Source organism: Lissotriton helveticus, chromosome 2_2 (genome assembly GCF_964261635.1).
Source record: "Lissotriton helveticus chromosome 2_2, aLisHel1.1, whole genome shotgun sequence".
In the NCBI taxonomy this organism is placed as follows: domain Eukaryota; kingdom Metazoa; phylum Chordata; class Amphibia; order Caudata; family Salamandridae; genus Lissotriton; species Lissotriton helveticus.
Window position 1 is genome coordinate 385,451,920 of NC_136060.1, and position 23,477 is coordinate 385,475,396.

Here is a 23,477-nt window from a genome sequence, read left to right on the forward strand (position 1 = left end):
CAGAACTCGGCTGCCAGACTACTCTTGCATATCAAATCGCAAGACCCCATCTCACCTGCCTTGAAAGACCTGCATTGGTTACCGGTTGCCAGAAGATCCACGTTCAAGCTGTTTTGTATCAACCACAAAGCGATACATGGAATGGGACCACTCTTCATCAGGAATAAAATCACCAAACACATTCAACAAAGGAACCTCCGCTCTAGATTTTCATATCCCCTCACAATCCCAATATACAAGAAAAAAACTATGGGTGGCACATCTTCTCTTTTCAAGCAGCCAAACTATGGAATTCTTTACCCCCACCATAAGATCCACGGACTACCACATTATCTTCAGAAAACTACCCAAGAATTGTCTCTTTCCCACATAAGCACCATACGCAAACAGAAATATACAGCATATCCCTCTTTATATAAGCATTTATTTGTACTATAGATGAACAGCACATGCAAACCAGAGTTTATCTAATGCATCTTACATCTGCATAAACTTACCTATATATACCTTCCATGTACTTGGATCTTTGTATTTATTACTTTTCTCCTAAAAAAGCATATTCAATGCACTACGCTATTTCTCATCCTATACCTCTGTTAATATCTTTAATCTACATATACTTACCTCCTTTATGCATCTATATACTTTCAATGTACTTATGGATCTACATATTTATTACTATATATTACTTTCTTCTAATTCAGCATATCCAATGCACTACCCTATTTCTCACCCTATACCTCTATCAATGTATCTTCTACCTCAACTCTCTGACTCATCTCAAACCTCTTTCTACTACTCTTTCCAATCCACTACCCTATTTCTCCCCCTATACCTCTATCAATACATGCTCTACATCCACTCTCTCATTCATCCCAAACACCATACCACTACTATGATCCCAAAATAATATTTTCCAGAGTCTTCCCTACTCTAAACCTCCTTGCATCATCTGACACTTCTTTTAATATACTGATCCCCAAAAGCAAGCTTTTCTAACCTCTTTCCTCTGACTCTTCCCCTCCACATCCCTTTTTACTCATCCCAAGCCTCCTCCTACTGCTGCTATCCCCTACAGGACAAAAACAAAAAACTACAAAAGTCTAAATCCTTCACTCTTCTATCGCTCCACTATCTTTTTCAATCTAAATACCTGACTAACATGTCCACTTCTCAAATTTCATATTTCACTATACTAATTTACCATTAATCCTTTATGGGTTCCAGAGTAGCACGTTACTCGGCAAAAAAGCGCTTCAAACCCTCATCAAGGGTAGCAAGCACTATATAAATTCAAATCTTTTTCCCGCTTCTATTCCTCTGCTACCCTCTTCTATCCAAATAAATGACTAACATATCCACCACTCCAAAGTGATACATGTTAAGGAGCCGTATTTCCAAGCCGGTGTTAATCCACTCAAAGTGGTTTAGTTCAACTTTGTAAATATGGAAAAGGGCATAGCGCCACCAGAACGTCTCTAAATGGGGTATATTTACAAGGAGATATCACTACCTGAACGCCACATTTAGAGACATTCTGGTGGTGCTATCTCCTTGTAAATATACCCCATTGTTTCTTTTCTAAGACCCCCAAGGAGAGTTTTGAATCTACCATTCTGATTCTCTCACTACTCTGCCGCTCTGGAGGGTCCATTGCATCTGGAAATCAGTCTCCCTCAATAACAGTCCCAAAACATAAACAATTGCATTACCTCAGGTGCTGCTCGCCTTTCCACCAACACTCTCAATCCATCCCCATGAAGCAATGCTGCTCAGGATGCACCAGTCCACCAGTAGTCTCTTAAACTGAGTTTATTACGAAAAAAGCATTTGAGAACCATTTAAAGATGTTCTTCACGTACACGTATATGTCAACATTTTAGAAGAAGAAAGTGGGAGATTTGAAAAAAAGAATCTGCAGTAGTTATTCTCCCATTAACTTCTGATGTGGCCTACATCGGGTCTATTGGCATGTACGGGACTTACAAGCGTGCTGCTGCAGGATCGGATATTAGAAATGCAAATGTACGTTTTTAGGTCTCATCTAGGCAGCACTTCCGCTTTCTCTTCGAGACATGCTGTATTTAGGTATGGATTTTAAGCTCCGGCCATTTTTTTCCAATTGCCTCATTTTGCAAATGCTGGCTTTTTATTTGCGAATAGACTTAGTAGTCCCTTCTTTTAGCCTTTTATGTCCTCCCATGAGACTGCCCCTTTTACATGTGTTGTTGCTTTATTGGTTATGTATGGTGCTTTGTGAGCACTCTTTTATTATTAGGTGGCTTACTGCTGCTCATGTTTTTCTTAATTTCTGCACTGCAAGGCTAAATACTTATTTTCCACTGACACCGAGCACTTTCAACCCGGCACGCCGCGCTTTTGAGGCACCCCTTTCACAACCACCGTACTTTAACTACTTGTTTTTTAGATAAAGCCAGACAGTGGTATTTGATTTATGTAACAAAGCGCCACATAGAATAATTACACAAATTATTTTAAAGAACCCAATATTTGATGGTGCTACAAGGTGAGGAGAACCACCCCACTTCTCAGGATAGGCCTCAGCCTTTTAGAACAAATGACACTCCTTAGCACACGTATCACTTTTAACGTAACATAGGTATGTAATGCGTTGCAACAAATTTAAACATAAATAATGCGCAAAAGATTATCTTCCTTCTTCTTTGTTGGTCACTTTATTATGTGCAAGTCTTCCCAGATAATTCTCTACAGCCAACACGTGTTTTGCCGCAATCCGGAGGTCGTCCCGCGCCTTTCTCAAGGCTATCTCCTGTGTGAGAACTGATTATTTTATGCGGTGATAATTCCAAACCGCAATGGGTTTCTGGTGTGGTAGCATCAATAATTCTGAACGGATTTCACTGGTTTCTATTTCTTCCATTAACAATCCTCTCAGTGCTTGTTCCTCTTTTACGAGAATCCTCCGCGACGCCACCATGTACCTTCGAGGCCGAGTATGCTCCACTGAGCGTCGTGGAGGATTCTCTTAAAAAAGGAACAAGCACTGAGAGGATTGTTCTTTGTTTTTTAATTGCAACTGGTGTTCCAGCAGAAGGGGTGGCCGCTACCTACAAGCCTCTTGCTGCGCTCGCTTCACGACATTCATGCTTGTTTGCAATGGATGCTGACAAAACCTACGTTCTTGTAACTTGCAGTGAAACTGCGTGGTTTGAATTGCACTTTCTCAACCCATGCTCCCTAACGAGCAATGCGGGGATATCATTCATAGTGCTGCATGTACATCGGAATACACTGCACACTCTTTATTTTAGATCACTTAATTCAATGTACTTCACTTGTATTTTTGGGTATCCCCCTCCTGCTTCACGTTTGGAGCCCTCCTCACAACACCCTCTGAGAACAAACACAGCATTTCCCTCACCCACTCCCTCCCTTTCTATGCTTGGAGTGAGGCAGCAAGAGGCACGGGCACCCGCTCAGCCCTGGGTCGCTTTCGCAACGCTTCTCCACCTGCTGGGATGAGCTTCTCCGCCTCTCTTGTCTGCGGCACCATTACCGATACCCTGTCCTTCCTTACCGTGCTCCAGTAAAAATATTGTGAGTTTTACTTTCACCCTTCTGCTCCTCAACTGTACCTAGTGCAGGTCCTCTTACGTTGCCCTGGATGCTTTACTCCATTTTTAGTTTTGCTTATTTACCGTTAGCGGTTTCTTTTTATACTGAGCCGAGCTTCTTTCTTGTGTGCCTTAGCATTCTTCCCCTGCTCACTACTCCAGCATGCTGCAGCATAATTATTGAGCCTTTCTCGTTCTTATCTAGAACAATTACCACCCACACCCTTATTTACTTGGTCATTTTAATGTATTACTCAATTGTGTTTATTATCCAAATGTTCCATGTAATGCCCTTGAAAGAGCTATAATAAAGCGCTACGCTGATGTGGGAGCCAAGATGGCGATCGGGATGGCTGCATAACCGCTTGGCTCCGTGAGCCCTCCCGCCCCGCACATATATCCTGGCGATAAACCTGAGCAGTATTTGCTGATTTAAGTAGGTGAAGGAAAGCATTCACTTACCATCTGCTTTTGAGATTCCACCGCGCAGCAGACCCGACGATATGTCCCCGTCTCTTTGGCGGCCTTCGAGGTGCTGAGACCGGGACCTCAAGTGAGGAGAGTGTCCGGCCGTGATTGCAACACCAGCGACCTCTGGTTTTGATGGGAAGCCGGTCGGAGAGAACCTGAGATCTGCGAGCCGGAAGAGGTGATACCAACCCACTCCCAATAGTGGGTTGCCCTGCGGGAGGTGCGAAATAGCTGGGACGGAGAGAGTCCATGATGCCCAGTTCCCCTTCGGTGTGATACCCGGTCATGTTCATAGCCCGCCCCGGGAACCGGTGGGTGGCTACCGGGAAGCAACAGGGAGCTTGTTTAGCCTTTTGGTGACTCTCCTTTCTGCTGCCTGCCCCGACTTTTGAAGATCCCGCTGTGAATCCTGCTGATTCCGGGGGTCGGACCCGATCCTAGGGTGCGGTGGAGGGGACAGAGAACGAGACGGCTCAAATGGCGGATGGTACTTTCCCGCGCACCCCTCACCCGGGCGGAGAAACCGGAGCACAAGAGAATCCCGGGGTCTGGCTACGCGAGAAAACGCCCACACTCAAACATATCCTGGCCGCACTAACGACCCTGCAGACAGCCCTGGTCCGGGAGGCCCGAGAATTGGGACAACGGATGGCCGCCATTGTTGTCCCGCCATCTTGTAACGGCACGGATCGCTCTCAAGGAGGCGCCGATGTTTCTGCCTCTGCTTCATTGATGTGTTCCCCGGATGAGTCTATATTCTTGGAGACGGGGATGGATTTGATTCATGAGCTTACTGTAGATGCACCTGTGGCACATGTGGTTGTCTCACCGGGGCCTTTCTCTGATCGGCAAGTGGAGGAACAGCATCGATACACGGCTTGGGCGGCCCCGTCGGGGTTTTGGCGCCTCCCGCATCGTGTGTTTCCCTTTCCGTGTCTGGCGGGAATGTGCTCGGACTCGAGACTGTTGGCGGTGTTGACATTGTCACGATCAGACTTCCGCCATGCATCATCGGCTAAATTTCGGTGGCTGGGATCCTATGGAGTGGCGACACTGCCTGACCCTCCCGGTGCAATCGAACCCTTTATGCTACTTTGTGTCCCGTCTGCGGGGTGGTTTAATGTTGGTACTATTGACAGACGAGGCCAGGGGTGAATTCGCTTGGGACATGGAGGGACTCACGGATGGTTGATGGTGCTTTGAGGGGCGCCTAGCGGGGATATCGTTGTTTGCGCTATACGTGATTGCTGCTACTTGTACTTCTTCTACCATTACTGTTTCTACGATTTTTGCACGCGGAGGTGGGAGGGGCCGGCTAACCAGATCGAGGGCCCTTCTCCAGTAGTTTTTTCTCTTTCTTTTTCTCTTTTTCTTCTCTGTATTTCGGGTCTCTTATTTAGGGCGACAGGCACGCTGCTGGGGGGGTAGGCCGTAGCCTTTTGCAGGGGTGCAGGGTTGGGGGTTGGGGGATGGGTTTGTTATTCTGTTCTCTCCTAGTTTTTATGGCCCTTTGCCCTTTTCCTTTTTTGATGTCATCGTCTTCCATGTCTCCCGTATTGTGTTTCGCCTTGAGGGGTGGGGCTAGTTTGCCATGATTGCTTTGTGCTTATTGCATCTATCCTGACTCCTGTACCCCCTCCCCCGTCTCTTTTACTCTATGTACTTCACTGGCGTAAAATCTTTGCCTTTAGTTAGCTGCATTAGGGGTGTGTGTGATTCTGCGACATTGATTTTCACTTTCTTTTTTGTTATTACAAAATGAACCGTCTCAGATCCTTGTTATCGCGTGGTACTTTAATTATATGATATATCCTGGATGCTACTCGGCTTTTGAACTCCGGTCCGCTGTCTGTTTTTATACTACATTACTTTTTAATCGATTTGAATAGCGGCCGGCTGGATTGGTTGTAGGCCCATGTTTGTATCTCCGTACTATAACAATAAAGGTTCTTAAAAAAAAAAATTATAATAATAAATAAAGCGCTACGCTGCATAGTTTTACACTGTTTAACAATGGCGTGACTGATTGTTCTTTGACACTGAGTCCTTTGTTTGTGTTCTTGACACTCAGCCTACATATGCACAATACTAACATCCGGAAATTAATTTGTCTACCATGGCGGCAAGCTTGAAATTTTAAATGAGCATCTATACTCTACTCCTACATTATATGCATACACACAGTGAGGCAATCTTTTTTATAACATCTTGTTTCTTGCTAAACTTCGGCACACTCGGCACTTGGGGATGTAATGATAGGTCTGTGGTAGCAAACACAGATTAATGAGGCAGCAATTTGGACTTTTAAACCTTCACACCACAATCATCAAAGGCATACCTGCACAGCATCAATGTGCATGAATACACAGCACTTCATTATTTTCCCTTTAGTCACAGTGGTCGGCTGAATAGAATTTAGACATCCTACCATTTTCTTATTTAAACACAGCTACTTACATGCCTTGACTGTCTATGTGGTTGTTTTAGCACACTTTGATCAAGTACTGTTCAATGGACATGTGTTTTCATTAAGTGTACTTAGACGCACTTTTTTATCAATCTCTATGAGCAGTGGTATGACATTCTGCATGTTCAATTAACATTCACCGACATACTCCCTTTGCTCATTTAACATCCGGTGCATGTGCTTTCAAACGCTTTCTAATAACCTTCGTTAACAGCTAATGCACGATTCTGTTAACGTTAAGGACAATGATCACTCCACTGCAAACAAAAATAACAAGCATTGGCATAGCCAATAGGTCTCGCCTTTGGGACCTTATAAGTGTTTGGTTATCCAGCACAATATCCTTGGTGCAACAACATTAACTCTTGCATGGCTAAACACTTATAAGGTCCCAAAGGCGAGACCTTTTGGCTATGCCAATGCTTGTTCTTCGTAGCCCCTGCGACTGCTGCTAAATGGCACGGTTGTGCACGCCAAGGCTGCAGAGCCTTGACTCCACCTCATGCCTCCTTCCTTCACTCTCCACTCTTAAAGCCTATTTATCGCACACTTCTTTTTAGGTCTGGCTTAGTGGTAGCTCTAGTTCTCACACTGGCATCACGGTTAAAAAAAATGATAATACAAATATCACATACATATATACAAATAAGGGCTATAGGTTACTCTCTTCATCCGCTGGTCTGTTCACGTCATTCACATTATGTGTCTGTCCAAAACACACAGTATGGTGCAAAGGGTCAGACCACTTCAGCCATTGCCTCGCTTTACTGCGAGGGACTGCATTTTATTTGAGCACATACACCTAAAACTTAGTCCAGTTCAGCACCAAGGTTAGTAGCTTAATCTCAGATTTTGTTTTTGTTTTTATTGTATGTTTTTCTGATCGATATTTTTATATTTTCTTACAAACATATACACTAAACCTTTAGACAGTTGCCTTTTACCTTTTCACTGTCAATGCTTATTGCAAATGTGTGTAAAAAAGAACTTGAAAAAAAATCTCAGGCTTGGAAAGACAGAACCTAATGGCTTTGCCATTGCTTGTTCATCGCTGCCTTCACTCTTAGCCACTCTTTTCCTATTTTTTCCGCTAATTTTTTCCTCATTTTTCTGTCTTTCTGTCTCCTTCTCTCAGTCATTTCTGATGATGAAAATTACTCTCAGTCCCCATGTTAAATATTGGACGGATTTGTTAGCATGAGCTGAAAGCCATTTTGTATTTCTGGCAGCCATTTTAGTTAGCCATGTGCTGCCACATGCTCGCCATGTGCTCTGTCCTCCCTCAGTGTTGACTGCTCTTGTAATCTGCTTAGAAACTAACTATATTTAGCATCTTCCACCTTCGCACATGCCCAGAAGGGCCTAGCTAGTAGAATGCACCTGCTTCTCTAGTATAACTATTTAACAACAAGGGGTGGTGATGGACAGAGTTTCTGAATTAAGCAGAATACTCTCACCCAGTCAAGAGATCAGGGCTAGATCCAACACCGTTTTTTAGCTCACTGCACCATCCCAGTTCAGAACCTGGCTATATGCAAATTAGTCTGTTCCTGTCCCAGTGCATGATGGGAACAGGGCAAACCAAACTACCAAGCCAATTCTTACACTGGGAAGGAAACAAGCTTCCGGGGACCGGTTTCTGGCATTTCAGCCGTCGTCGGCCCGGCTTGCTTGAATCCTGATGGTGCAATGAGCAAGGGACTCACATCAGTATATTTCTGATCTTCCTGATTTTGATCCTCCACATGATGTCACCCCTGACTGAGATCCTTTTTTATTCCAAAAAGACCGTTAGGTCATTCAGAACTTGGCAGTTAGAATTTGGACAACCATTTTGTTTAGTAAGAGTTGTTCTGCGTCACTTGCTGTTGGTTTGATGCCTTGGATTGGTACGGTAGTTTAGTAACACTTACTGTGGCTTTGGAATTTTGGAATTTTTGTTGGCCAACTTTGGATTTGTATGGGATAGATATACGAATTGCAATGTGTGTAGGCAGGTAATGAGGAGACTTTTCTCTACTTTGTATAAGATTTGAACGGCGCAACGTACGAAGAGCACCTTAAGCACTACTTTGATTATAATACTGCATATTCTGCACTATTTTTGGCATGCCTGTTTCAAGCACACATCGAAGAATGTGTTGCTTTTTGGAGGTACCATAGTGAGATGTGAATTAAATTAGCCGGCTCCCCTAGAGGGAATGCCGAAATAGGTTTAGGTATAAAAACATATTTCTTCCTTGGTGATTCTGTATCCCCAGGGAATTAAAATATGACAAAATACAAACAAGGATCCTTTTTCTGCGCAATTTTGACTTCTTGGAAATAAAACAGTCTGTTAGGCTGTTTTCTTTTGCAGTCTTTTGGAATACTATTGAGAAGCTCCCCTTGTAAATATGACTTACAACTAGTATTTACAAATGGTTTGGTTTAAGTACAGTCTGTGGGCTGTCATTTGTTTCTGTCTTAAGTGTTGATCTGTGGGTTAAATGTGTGTTTAAATATCTATGTGGTTTGTGGTTTTCCCATTAGTGGAACTTCTGTGAGTAAATAGCTATAGCGCTCTTTGTGTAAGGATTGCTAGCCTTAAGCGCGGTGTATTGTGTGTCCTGAGTGTTTTACCCCCTTCTGTATTTGTCCGGAATGACCTCAATGTGTGTTTCTGTTTTCTTGCTGTCATCAGTCTGTTATGCAAAATGTCATTTAATTAATATTAAATAAAAATCCAGAAATGAACCATATGATATGCTAAATAAACTGCATGTCACCATTAAAATTGATAAGAGTAAGCAACTATGCACATGTACAAATTGCCAATGCTTAAAAGATAAAATTAGAATTCACATTGAATAGGAATAAACTAGGCCTAAAATAAAAAAAAGAAATTGTGTGTTTTGCAATAAATGAACAATTATAAAAATATTACGGCATTTTCTTTGGATACATTGTATTAGATATTAACAGGCAAACACATTATCTGAGTACATTTTTGCTGAACTAAACACATATTATAGAACATGCATTGAAATGCCTCAGTTTTAAATAGAGCTTACATTTCAACACTAAGAAAAGCTTTACGACGGCTGTGTTTTTACTGCCGCTAAGCAAGCAGCTGTTGTTTTGATTGTAGGCCACGGAGAGACAGGAATGTTGACTCAGCCAGGATTTTGTCAGTTAAACACGGGGTAAAATCCTGCATTTCAGACTGCAGTTTTAAAAAGTTACAAAAATTAGGTTCATTAATTTGGATAACAGGAAAACATTTAACATAGGGATTTCCTTTTTTAAGGTCTTTTTACATAGACACATTCTTGGTTCGGATGTTAAATAATGACTGTCCTTTTAAAAAAAGTGGCACAAAAACTTTTCATGTTTCAAGTTAGGCTTCTGTGCTTAGGCTTATGAATGAATGCATCTAAATATGATAGGCAAGGAATGAAGCTTGCTTTTCCTATGTGGAATTATCAAAATGAATTTTTTTTATTAATTATGAAAAATTATTTTAAAAATAAGTGCTTTTAAATTCGTTTTTTAATATTTATAAAGCTTAATACTCATACTGTGACCTCCTAGCATCATTTAATTTAAGTTGTGTTGTATCACATAATGAGGAAATTTACATGTGAAATTTCACACTGAGCAGGCGTAAAAAACTCATTTCTATAAGGGTAAACATGAGATATCACTGATGCCCAATCTCTGGAATATGTAGAGAACATTTTGAGGATGAATATTATGCAAAACAATTATAGGATATTCATTTTTAAGTGCCCCAAATATCGAAGTCGAAATTCTGTAAAATTCATTATTTAAACAGCATTTTTGTTCTATTTAGAGTAGCTTTTAAAGTGCCTTAGGCTTCAATAAATGCATACATTTAGGTATAATACAAATAGCTGACTAATATATTGTTACACAAGTATATTGCATACTGCTTACAATTGAAAATATGTATAAAGAACCAGCAGAAGTTATTAAACTGTCAAACAGGGGGATGGGTCAGCTTTCTGTTTTCAGTGTGACTTTGAATATGGAAAGCTGCATTGAATACTTTGCATACAGAATAGGACAGCTGGGAAGAGTTAAAAGTCAGTTCTATATTTAGAAGCCTGACAGCGCTACCAGAGCAAGTTCTGCTTTGACATTTTGACATCTGAAACTTTTTGAAAGACAAGATGGCAGCGCAGGGAAAGAAGGAGGAGTTGTGCTTATTTTTTTTGTTGGCAAAAGCAAGTTTTATGCACTCATATGAATATACCACAATACAATAGTATATGTGAGCTTGGCCTTATTTATACAGCACTAATGCTTAAAAGCTGAGGCAATGAAATTTAGTTTGACTTCATGTGCCCTCATGTTACATTTGTACATTTGCTAAAAAGGATTGGGGTTTGGGTATTCATGTTTTTTTAGCCCTCTCAAAAGTGCTATGTACATCCTATAACTTTGTTTATGGCCAGTTGCTACAAATAGGGGTTGATAGTGTTGACAGAAGTGAAACCTGTTTCAGGTTTCCTACGGTCAAAATGGGGGAAGGAGGCTAGTTCCTCTACAAATTAAGGCTAGGTAATATGTATGTTGTTCTCTCCTTTTCTCAATTTGTTTTTAGTCTGTCTAAATTGTCAGTGAAATAGCAATGAGACATTTAATTGGCTATTCAGTAACACTGGTTTAAACATTGTTAGCATTAATAAAATGAATACAATATATATGTTATATTACTGCCCATCCTGTTTGATGAAATTATGACAGGATCAGTAGTCTAGATTGTTGTTCCCTTATTTGACCTTTAAGGGGAGCTAGATGTGGGTAGTTTTTGTTCTAAAATTCTTAGGTGATAACATCATTATTGTATGTTATTCCATGCTACATAGTTTTGCAAGGGCATTGTTAGCTTTTTATTAGCTAGTCCGTGTAAATAAACTGACAGTCCTTATTAGAGCTGATGTTGCATAGTTTGGATCTTGAAAAGTAGAACGCAGGGAAGATATCCATGTGATCCTTAGCAAAAATGTTTTGAAGAAAATGTTGTTTTATAGATAAGAACCCTGTTAAATTAGCAGTTTTAGATTTTCCTGCTGCTCCTATAAAATGAGAGCAGGGTCCTAAGTGTACAATGCAGGTATAGCCCACAAATCTGGCACACCTAACTCAGTTCTGAGCACCGGGTTGTTCCCGCTTAATGAAATGTTTAGAATGGAAAATGCCCACCTAGCAATGAATTAGGATATTGATAAATTTATGAAAATGAATGTGCAAATATTTTCTATGTTCCTAATGGAATATCTTTAGCTCATGCTAAAAGGAGCATCTGTTAAATATTGGACGGATTTGTTAGCATGAGCTGAAAGCCATTTTGTATTTCTGGCAGCCATTTTAGTTAGCCATGTGCTGCCACATGCTCGCCATGTGCTCTGTCCTCCCTCAGTGTTGACTCCTCTTGTAATCTGCCTAGAAACAAACTATATTTAGCATCTTCAACCTTCGCACATGCCCAGAAGGGCCTAGCTAGTAGAATGCACCTTCTTCTCTAGTATAACTGTCAGGCTATTTTTGCTGCTGTATGGAGAAGTAACTCTCCTCCACTTTGTTGAGCAAGCAGATCTTGCATGTCCATATTAGTCATTTTGCATGCTTACATGAGCCAGGACTGCCCCTTGGTCTTATGCTGACTATGTAACCCTAACCATATATAAGGCCCCAGTTTTCTGTACTCCTTAGACTGCCTCATTCAGTTGCTAAGGCTTCTGTGTGACGTAGTCTCACTCATTTGAGGTTAATAAATATGTATTTTATATTACAGCATCTGTGCCAATTTCTTCTTTGTTGGTTTAAAAGGACCAAGTATCAGTGGGATCCCTGAGAAGGTTTGTTGTTTTCTTCACCCAAACATGAATGTCTGTGCAAGACACATGCAGCAGCTGCAAACAGCTATTCTAAGTAAGTGCGTGCTTTCACTCATGTGTTCCATTTCAAGGGCTGTGCATGAGTGATTTGTTCCTTTAAAAACCTGTAAGCCACACATGCATCACTTAAATGGGTTTCACAAAACCAGACATATCTATTTTGCACACACAGAGCTGCCTAGGGATGCGGGATATACATAATGTAGGGATAACTTCCTCAATCGCAAGTGACACCTAATTCTGAGAATTGGGCCTTCCTAGGGGAATGCGAGAGGCGTGGCCAGTGAAATGCAATACCAATCAGGAGCACACAGTAATGACTATTCACAACTATGTGTAGTGCCTTTTCTGCATTTCTATGCCCTTCTAAGAATAAATTGGAAAGGGGAAGGGTTTGTAAGGTTGGGCAAGGTGCAACAATGTTCCACAATTTTACAGAAGGATTAAAAAGGAAAGAATTAATGAAAAATAATTCCTAAGAAAGGACAACAAAATCAAAATAACTTGTATTTTTATAACTTCCCAAAAATATGCATGCCAAACCTCAGAAGCTCTGTACAGCAGTGCTTAATTTGAGCCAGTGGTTGCCGGGTGGGCCACCAACACTCATTTTTGGGAACCAGAACTTATTTTTCACCATAAGACTGACCCAGAGCAACAGAGACGAAAACATAAAAGGTGAAAGAACGAGTAAGAAATAAACAGTGAAAGATGGTGAATGTAGGGACGAAAAACAACCTACAAGTGTCTCCGTGGAGGATGAAAGAGACATGAGTTGAAATCAAGACTAAACAGTTTTGGTCTTCGGCACCCCTGACATTCTATAGTGCTAACTGCGGGCTTGTAAGCAAAACGTTTTGGGACCAGGCACTTACCCGGTTACAAATTATACACTGCACAGAGGAATTTTTCTTTCAAAGGCACAACTCAGGTGTTTTTGTGAACTAAATACACTTACTTCCCTCAAATGGTTGTATTGTAAATCTGTGTATCAGCTGTAAATCTACAAAATGCATAAACATTTGTCACACAAACGGTCTGGCTATGTGTGGTTCCTGTTGGTTGAAATAATTACTGTGCATAATAAAATCCTGCACTGAAGAATTTGGAATTTGTCAGATGGAAAATGTATTGCTTACTATCTAAAATATATTTTAAAAGTTACATTTAACAAAGATATTCAATTTTCCCATCGCACAGACTTGGTACTGTCTATGCATCCTTGTACTGTAGTACAAGATGTGGCACACTGGATAAACTATTAACCGATCAAACCAGAGGACCAGAGTTTGAATCCTGGGGAGACAAATTTGTGTGATCCAGGAAACATTCCTTTATGAGCCAGTGCCTGATTTTTCTGTTTCTGCTCTGATTGAAGGTGCTTAGAAAGAGGGTAATCATGAACACTATGAGGCCACATTTTAACCCAAGATGGTAGCCACTGCGTAGTGAAGGGATGGTCAACAAAGCAATCCCAAAAAGGAGCTGGGAATCAACCTAAGAGAGTCTTTGGCACCAATTGGACTTTAGGGATTCTCAGAATCTTCCCTCAAGAATCTATAGCAATCAGACTCAAGGCCTCGCGTTCATATGAGACAGCCATGACTTGAGAGAGTCCTGCAGGCCTGTGCAGATAAGTCAAAGGTGTCCAACACATGTCCAGGAGATCTGATTACATGCCAGATTTTCAGGCTATCCAGATAAGATAAATTAGCATACAATAAAAGTAAAATAAAGTTATTAAGCTGAAGTCTCGTAAATACAAAGAAAAATGTGTCTGAATCAATACCTCTATCACCATTAACTGGATAGGAAAATATTAATTAATCCTTCCACAGAAATGATTTCGCACATTTATTTATCTTGAATAAACGTCACCAACTCAAACTGTAATTCTCCATTTTTATTTTTTATATATATACTTGATAGCAATAAAAACAATACATGCTTTCAAAATAGCTAATGAAATATGTAGCCACCAGTCCCTTTTGCGGCGGTTATCTAATCACCTTAACGCGTCGACCTTGAGTGGAGAAGCCCTATAAAATATTAAAGAAATGATACAATAAGTGTCAGAGTACAAAAAAGATAAAGAGAACGACTAAAAAAAAACAATAGTCTATTGTTGTACTTACCTATGAGAACACGGCGATCTCTTGACAGAATTCCGCTGTATATATAGGGATAGGGTAACTTTAGGGATCTCTTGACTATTGATTTGATAAATAACTGGTGGCTACATATTTCATTATCTATTTTGAAAGCATGTATTGTTTTTATTGCTATCAAGTATATATATAAAAAATAAACATGGAGAATTACAGTTTGAGTTGGTGACGTTTATTCAAGATAAATAAATTTGAGAAATCATTTCTGTGGAAGAATTAGTAAATATTTTCCTATCCAGTTGATGGTGATTGAGGTATTGATTCTGACGCATTTTTCTTTGTTATTTGCGAGTTTATATATGCCCAGATGCGGTCAGAGTATTAGGGCTACCCCCTTGTTTGTTATACAATATTGATTGCACTTTGTGAAGTGTGAGGGTGTTAGGGTCTTCTAGTTTTGGATAGACCTTTAATATATAAAAAAAAATGAGAATAGTTGTCACTACTCAAACTGTGGTTTATATGAGTTTTTTGTGGGATATAACAATTTGTGTTTAGTGTTGGTTATTTAATTGTATTTAAATATTTTTTGGACACTTATCTGTTTTTATATAGATTGGTTTGTAAAAATAAGACTATATCTAGGTCTGTCATGACCGAGCCTTTGGTAGTTAGTTATACAGAGGAGGAAATCAATGCGCTTCTACAGATTCCATCCTTATTAAATGGGGATCAATCAGCACCTGTAGTTATAAATGTGGATAACATTGAAAGATTAAAACAACTAAAAAAGAAAAATATAAGAACACAGCTTAATGCCCAAGTTTTACTAGAACATCTTAAAAGTAACACCATTCCTTGTGTAAAAAATATCCTGGTAATCTTTATTGCTGATAAAGCTTATTCAGGGAGATTTAGTGGAGTAGGTACAAAATGTTCCAGAGACTGGATGGCGTTATCTGAGACTGCACTTAGATTGAATGAAGAGGAATTGAAAGAGATAAGTAAACTTGAAGAAGAAATCTTGGGGGACTCAACCATAAAAGATGCAAAGACACTGCTTGAATCAGTTGATAAAACCATTGCTGATTACAAGGCGCACACTACTAATTTAAAAACGACTAAAGTTGGTAGGGATATAAAGAAGATTTCTTTCAGAACAATAATCCTAGTTCCCTCAACTTACAATATAAAGGATGGTCCCGGCGTAAATTTATCACATTCTCAGATACATCCTCAGACTCATAAGGAAAATGACAACAGTTATCGCCCTTATCCCCATTACCCTAGAACTCAACCTTTTTAGGCAGAGGCAGGAGCAGAGTGAGAGGGGAAGGAATAGGATGGAGAGGGCATAATCAAAAGCAGAATCAGTACCAGAATCAGGAACAATTCAGAATCAGGACCCTGGGTTGTTCAGAACACGGAGGAAAACATACAGACGCTAAGTATGTCTAATTATCAAATGAGAGAGACATCTGAACCGATTCCTGTGTATACTTTATCTAAATACATACCTACAGACATGGAGATGAATTTGTAATATAAAGGTCTTTCATTTGTCCCAACTATTTCACTAAAAAGGAAGTTTTATACTTCTTGCGAAAAGTGAGATTAAAACATTCTTCTTAGAAAGGGAATCTAGAAAACAGATCAATGTCACTGGACTGAGGAAAAAGTCTACCTTTTGTCCTGAAAGTGCCCTAATGGCTGCTGAGATTTTGCATTTTGAAGATATGATCTTAAAAGAATTGGATTGTTTACAAGAAAAAAAAGATCTTTTTCAATTCTAACTGCACCAAACAGGAACTAAGGGGCCCATTATGATGTCGGGCGGATTGCCTCCGCCAGGTTGGCGGTGGCCACCGCCGGCCTGGCGGAGGCAATCCGCCCGACACCAATGCCTGGATCCCCCCCGCCATATTAGGATGGCGGGGGGACAGCGGCGGACGGAAAGACCCTCCGCCGCTTTACCGCCGCGGTCGCAAGGCGACCGCGGCGGTAGTGGAATAATATGGCGGCGGTGTCCAATGAACACCGCCAGCCATATTACGATGGCTAAATTTAGGGGCCTTTCCGTGGCGGCAATGCCGCCACGGAAAGGCAGGGGTGATTGCTGCGGGGGCCCCCTGCGGGGCCCCCAGCTGATGCCAGTGTTGGGGGTGCACATGGGGGGTACCTATGGTACCCCTCCACATTTGCATATGCAAAGCGGCAGGCACCGCGCGGTGCCTGCCGCTTTGCATATGCAAATGCGTGCTGAAATGTTTATCATTGTGGCGGGCGGTGCTGAGTGCACCGCCCGACACAATGATAAACATATAAGATGTGCCCGCCACTCTGGCGACCACATCCTAATTCCCCCTACGGGACCCCCGTCCTTATGGCAGGCGGTCCCGTTCTCCGTTAGGGTGGTGGGCGGACAAAGTCCGCCCGCCATCCTAATGTGCCCCTAAATGCCGTAAAAAACCTGTCTGAAAATCCGACAATAACTATAAAGCCGGCAGATAAAGGGGGGATACCAATGATTATGATAAATAAGTTTTGCAACAACTATCCAATCAGGTACATTATAGACCTTTAGCAGAGAATTCAACTACGAGGTTAAAAGCACAAATACTAGAATTGACTACTAATGCAGTGGAAGAAGGCTTGATCTGCAAAATTGAGTTTGAGTTTTTAAATAGCGATACACATAAAATACCAAATATATATGTATTGCCCAAAATACATAAGAGTATCGAAACTCCTCCCGGGAGACCAATTGTGTCAGCATGTGGATCATTATTAGAACCACTAGCCAAATACATTAACACTTTTTTGATACCATTAGTTAAGGAAACAAGAGCTTATGTAAGGGACACAATGGACTTGATATCTAAATTAGAACAGATACCATATGACAAAGACAAACAACTTTTAGTATCCTTTGATATAGAATCATTGTATGTTAATATACCGCCGTACGATGCTTTAGCTGTAATGAGATATAAACTCGATCAATGAGAACGTCCACACCAAGTCCCAACTGAATTTATAGTGGATTTGGCAACATTGTGCCTCAAAAATAATTTCTTTAACTTCAAAAACACTCTTCATGTACAAGTAAAAGGAGTGGAAATGGGATGTAGTTTTTCACCTGAAATTGCTAATCTAGTCATGGATGAATTCGAAAAACTATGGATATATGGCGACACAAATCACTTTAAGATACACATTGGATTTTGGTGTTGCTATATAGACGATATCTTCATGATTTGGGCAGGTGATGACAATCAACTTACTGCATTCACAATTGGCTGAACATGAGGACCAACGACCTACAATTTACAGTAACTAAGGATAATAAAAACTCAATTTTCTAGATGTTTGGATTATACATAATATTGGCCATCTAGAAGTTAGTTTATATACAAAGCCAACAGACAGAAACACTTTGTTGCATTTTTTCAAGTGGGCATCCTCGTAGGTTGAAAGAAAACCTACCCTACAGTATATGGGGACATTGTACGAATAAGGAGGATTACTTCAGAAATGCAGAAATACTGAAAAAGAAATTGTTAAATCGAGGGTATCCCAGAAAGTTGGTAAAAGTTGCCCTAAAGAGGGCTTGGCATACACCAATAGAGGAGCTTTTACACCAAAGCTACGTCCAAATGCTACACCACTAACATGTGTTTTAACATATGAACCCAAAGCCAATCAAATTAAAAAGATAATTTCAAAAAATTGGCGTCTAGTAGCGCACTTAGGAATCCCAAAACCTTTATTTGCCTTCAAAAAGGGTAGAAATCTCCGACAACAGCTAGTGAGAGCAACAAGGAATATTGATCCACCTAAAAAAGATACAAGGAGTTTACTTAGTCTACCTTAGTCTACCTCCAGTTGTGGGTCACTTCAGATGCCAAAAATGTGCAGCATGTTGTTTGACAGCAGATTCAAAATAAGTATTTTTAAACGGACAGAAACATACACGACAAACCTTTTCTAATTGCAACACAAAAAAAGCAATTTACAGTATAACATGTCCATGCGAAAAAGTCTATATTGGACAAACAATCCTACTGGTAAAAAACAGGATTCTACAGCATAAATCTAGAATTAACTGCAGAACCATTGGGGCTCCATTGGTATAACATTTTCTAACTAAAAATGATACAGAGAATGATATCTGCTGGTCAGTATTATTAACAGTGCAACGTGTGAAAAAAGAAGAACTACAGGGTAAATTGAGTAATCTGGAAGCAAGATTGATTGAGAAATATCATACTGCAATCCGAGGTCTAAATTACCGTGATGAAATCAGGTCATTAATAGACCTACCTTTAGGAGTTGGCATTGTCCCCACCTGTTATGTGGAATGCCTACCTAGCCTAGATACACCGGTAACCATGCCTATTGATTGCAGTATTCTTTTGCAAAGCCATAATGCAGATATGTCCAAATTACAGACTATGTACACGGAAATAGCCGGAAGACGGGACGAGGGAGGAAGGAGTTGGGAGGGACAGGTTATAAACGGGCGATACGATACTCTACAGACACGTAATAAATGTTATACTGAAATGTTACTTGAAAAATTACGAAATTTGGCGAACAAATGGATATGAGAAATGATATGCCAAAGTTAAGTTAAAGGAAACGGAAAAGACTGATACTATGTGAACTGATTAAATGTATGATGTAATGCTTGCCACAGTCACGAATAAAGAGTTAAAAAAAATAAAAAAATAAAAAATAGGAGCTGGCATTGTCAAGTTATATATGTACTGTATATTAATATATATTTGGACTATCCATATGTGTTGTTAAAGATAATAACCAATTTGTTATTAGATACTTTTAGACAGGCAGAAACAGCATGACAAGTCTGAAGAAGAGAAATAGATTGTAAGGAGTTGCAGAATGTATTTCTCAATGGTGCGGGTCAGTTTGTCTTCACATGGGTGCAGTAGTTCAAAAAGGCTATTTGCATGTTCTTTATCTTTTATTTTACTTCAGAATTATTATTTTTCTAATTATGTTTTCTATTGAGTTTATATATTTCTTTGTAAATATATATTGTGAATTGGTAAAATTCCTCGGTGGGATAAACCCGCCTTTATCATAAGACAGTTTGACTGGACCCCTTTAACTATGTTTGTGGCAATAAGAAACAACACAATAATTGCCGCCTTAGGAACCCTGTCCCTGTTGTCTTTTACATTGCTTGACATATTTATTTATTTATTTTAACGACTTATAAAGCGCCTGGTGACCCGAGGGCATCCCCGCGCTATGAAGATTGTTATCCAGATGAAAGGGAGGAAATGAGGGGGATGACGTTATTTAGGGAATAGAAGTGTTTTCAATTTTTTTCTGAAAACCAAATAATTGGATTCCAATCTAAGGGTACGTGGGAGGGAGTTCCATCCAGTAGAGGCTTTCACGGAGAAGCGTCGGCCTCCAGTACGTGTCTTTTTAAATTTGGGAATGTTGGCTAGGTGCTCATTCTCGGACCGCAGGGATCTGGGTGCTTTATAAGGAGTAACCAGGTGGCTGAGGATCGAAGGGCCAACTCCATTGATCAGTTTGTATGCCGTGCACATGGCTTTGAATTCCACCCTTTGGCGCACAGGGAGCCAGTGCAGGGCCCTGATGGCAGGTTTCGCTGACACTCTGGACGGAAGGTTCATGAGTAGACGGGCTGCTGCATTCTGTGTACGTTGAAGTTTCGTCAGTGTGGCCTCAGGGGCTCCCAGGTAGACCATGTTACTGTAGTCCAATCGTGACAGTATGAGCCCTTGGACTAGAAGTTTCCTGGATGCAGGGGGGAGTAGGGGGAGAATCTTGCGGGTGGTGCGCAGAAGCCCAAAACAGGTTCCTGCAGTTTTGGCCGCTTGCGTTTTCATTGAAAGTTCGGGTTCTAGCCATACTCCTAGGGTCTTTATTTCATGTTTCGGGGTGGGAATTTCCCCGAACACGTCTGGCCAGACCGCTGGGGGGATGGTCACCCATTGCTTTCCCATGAGCATCACTTCGGTCTTTGACCCGTTTAGTTTTAGAGATGAATCACACATCCAACCGTGGATTTCCGTAAGGCAGTTTGCCAGGTTGTCTGGGAGATCGTCTAGTTGGGACAGGGAGACGACCAGCTGTGTGTCATCGGCGTAGCTCACTATTTTTATACCGAATGGTGTCACCACGTCTTCAAGGGGGGCCATGTAGGCATTAAAAAGCGTCGGGCTCAGGGACGATCCCTGAGGAACCCCGCTCGTGAGGGGGAGGGTGGACGAGCGATAATTGCCGTCCCAAACCTGGAACGTACGCCCGGCAAGGAAGGACTCTATCCATCTGAGTGCCGTCCCGGTGAGCCCTGCTGCCGCCAGCCGATGGAGAAGGACACGATGGTTAACTGTGTCGAAGGCTGCACTAAGATCCAGGAGGATCACTGCCACTGACCCTCCTGAATCTAAAATGCGCCTTGCCTCCTCGATGACGGCAAGAAGGGCAGTATCTGTGCCATGGCCCGGGCGGAACCCAGTTTGGGATTGCCGCAAGATGTTATTTGCCTCGAGAAACTGAGACAATTGACGGTTGACCAATTTCTCGGCTACCTTGCTAATGCCAGGGAGGAGTGAGATTGGCCGGTAGTTTGCCATTTCTGCTGGGTCTAGCTGGGGTTTTTTAAGGAGTGCCTTCACCACTGCACTCTTCAAGCTAGCGGGGACAGATCCCTGGACAAGTGAGCTGTTAATAAGCTCCGTGATCGTGGGAGTGATGACGGGGGCTACGGTTTTAAGGAATCTGAAGGGTGCAGGGTCCAAGGGTGATCCGCTTTTCATTTTGGTCATGATGACTTCTACCTCGTTGCAGGTTACTGGCCTAAATGTCGCAAGTTGGGGGCGTATGCTGCTTCCAGTCTGACTGGGGGGTAAATCATTGTCCATGTGGCTAGAGGGACAAGAAGGGGGAAGGGATGCTAGGATGCGAGCAATTTTGTCATTGAAATAGGTGGCTAGTTCGTTGCTTCGTTCCACAGGGGGGATGTTGGAAGAAGGAGTGGTAGGTACTTTCAGAAGTTCCTTTACGATTAGGAAAGATTCCCTGGCTGAGTTAGTGGATTCTTTTATCCGAGTATCGTAATGGGAAGCTTTAGAGTGCCTAATAGCAGTTTTGTATAATCTAACCGAGTTTTGGTAGGCTTCCTTGCTGGCATGCTGCCAGTCTTTCCTCCAAAGTCGTTCGGCTCTCTTACACTTTTTGCGCAGTAGTCGAAGTTCCGGGGTGTACCACGGGGCGGAACCTGGTTTCCCATTTTTGTCCTCCCGAGTTCTAAATGGGAGTACGGAGTCCAGGGAGGTAGTAATCCACTCTCTAAATTTATTATCGGCGATAGCCGGGTCTTCTGCGTAGGCAGGGGTAGTTGACTTTAGGGTCCTGGTCCATTCTTCGGTGGGAAGCTTGGACCAGGCCCTGTCCCTGGTGTAAGTGGGCGGTTTTTGGGGTTTCCTAAAAGTTCCTGGTAGTTGGAAGGAGACTAAAAAGTGGTCCGTCCAGGGGAGGGGAAGGGACTCACTGGCTTGCATAGTGGGGGTGCTCGTGAACACAGGGTCCAGCAAATGACCTTTGTTGTGAGTAGCTCCAGTGTTTAGGAGGCGGATGTCGAGAGCCGCCAGATCAGTGATAAGGTCGACTGCCCCAGAATCTAAAGGGTCATCGAAATGAATATTCAGGTCCCCTAGTATCATGAAATTAGTGATGGAGTGGGCTTGTGTAGCTACTGTGTCCAAGAGAGAACTGGCAAAAGGACCTGGATGACCGGGGGGGCGGTACACTAGGATCCCTGTGAGGGAGTTAGTAGGGTCTACCTTAATTGTGAACTGCAGGCTTTCAGAGTCGGGAATCTGCGCATCATCGGATTTGCAGAGGAGATGATCCCGGTGGATAATGGCGACACCACCACCCCTACCTGAGGGACGAGGTAGGGACTGAATGAGGAAGCCCGGTGGGGTTGCTAGTACCATATCTGACTCCGAGTTTGGGGAGAGCCACGTTTCCGTCAGGAAGAGGACGTCTATGTCATGGTCTTCTATGAGGTGGTTAATCAGCATCGCATGTTTGGGGAGAGAGCGACAATTCAGCAAAGCGAGGTTAAGGGCTGAGGGCTTGTGGGGTCGAGTAGGGAGTTTGAGCTGGGCTGGATGGCAGTAAGTACAGCTGATGAATGGTCCATTCAGGTCATGAACATACTTACAGGCGGAGGCGATGGGGGGTCTGAGACTTAGGAGGTCCCGACGTGAGTAGCTTGCCTTAAGGGCAGCTTTATCCAGCAGGGGTTCTGGCCCTAGGCCCGGCCGTGCGCGGACGGGCGCAGACGGGCTTGCCTTAGGCGCGCCTTCGGCGCGCAAACGGCGCTCCCGCTGCGCTCGTCCGCTGCGCTTGCGTGAAAGGCACATTTGTAGTGGGGAAAGTGGGCGTGGCCTCCAAAGTGGGCGTGTCCTATCGTTAGAGCCGCGATGGCGGCCGAGCAATCCTACCCTGTCTCAGCACTAAGATCCGCTGGATCAGGGTCAATGACAGGCGAAGTATAAGCAAGTAATCAGGGTGAGTACCCACTCGTTTTAAAATCAATTTTACACAAATATAAAATTTTTAAAAAAGCGGGCAAAAACACCTCCGGCTTTCCGCCTCAGAGGATAACAATGATAGTTATGGCGCGCTCGCAGTCAGCGCTTTAATAGGCCGAGGTGGGCGTGGCCTCCAAAGTGGGCGTGTCCTATCGTTAGAGCCGCGATGGCGGCCGAGTAATCCTACCCTGTCTCAGCGCTAAGATCCGCTGGATCAGGGTCAATGACAGGCGAAGTATAAGCAAGTAATCAGGGTGAGTACCCACTCGTTTTAAAATCAATTTTACACAAATATACAATTTTTTAAAAAGCGGGCAAAA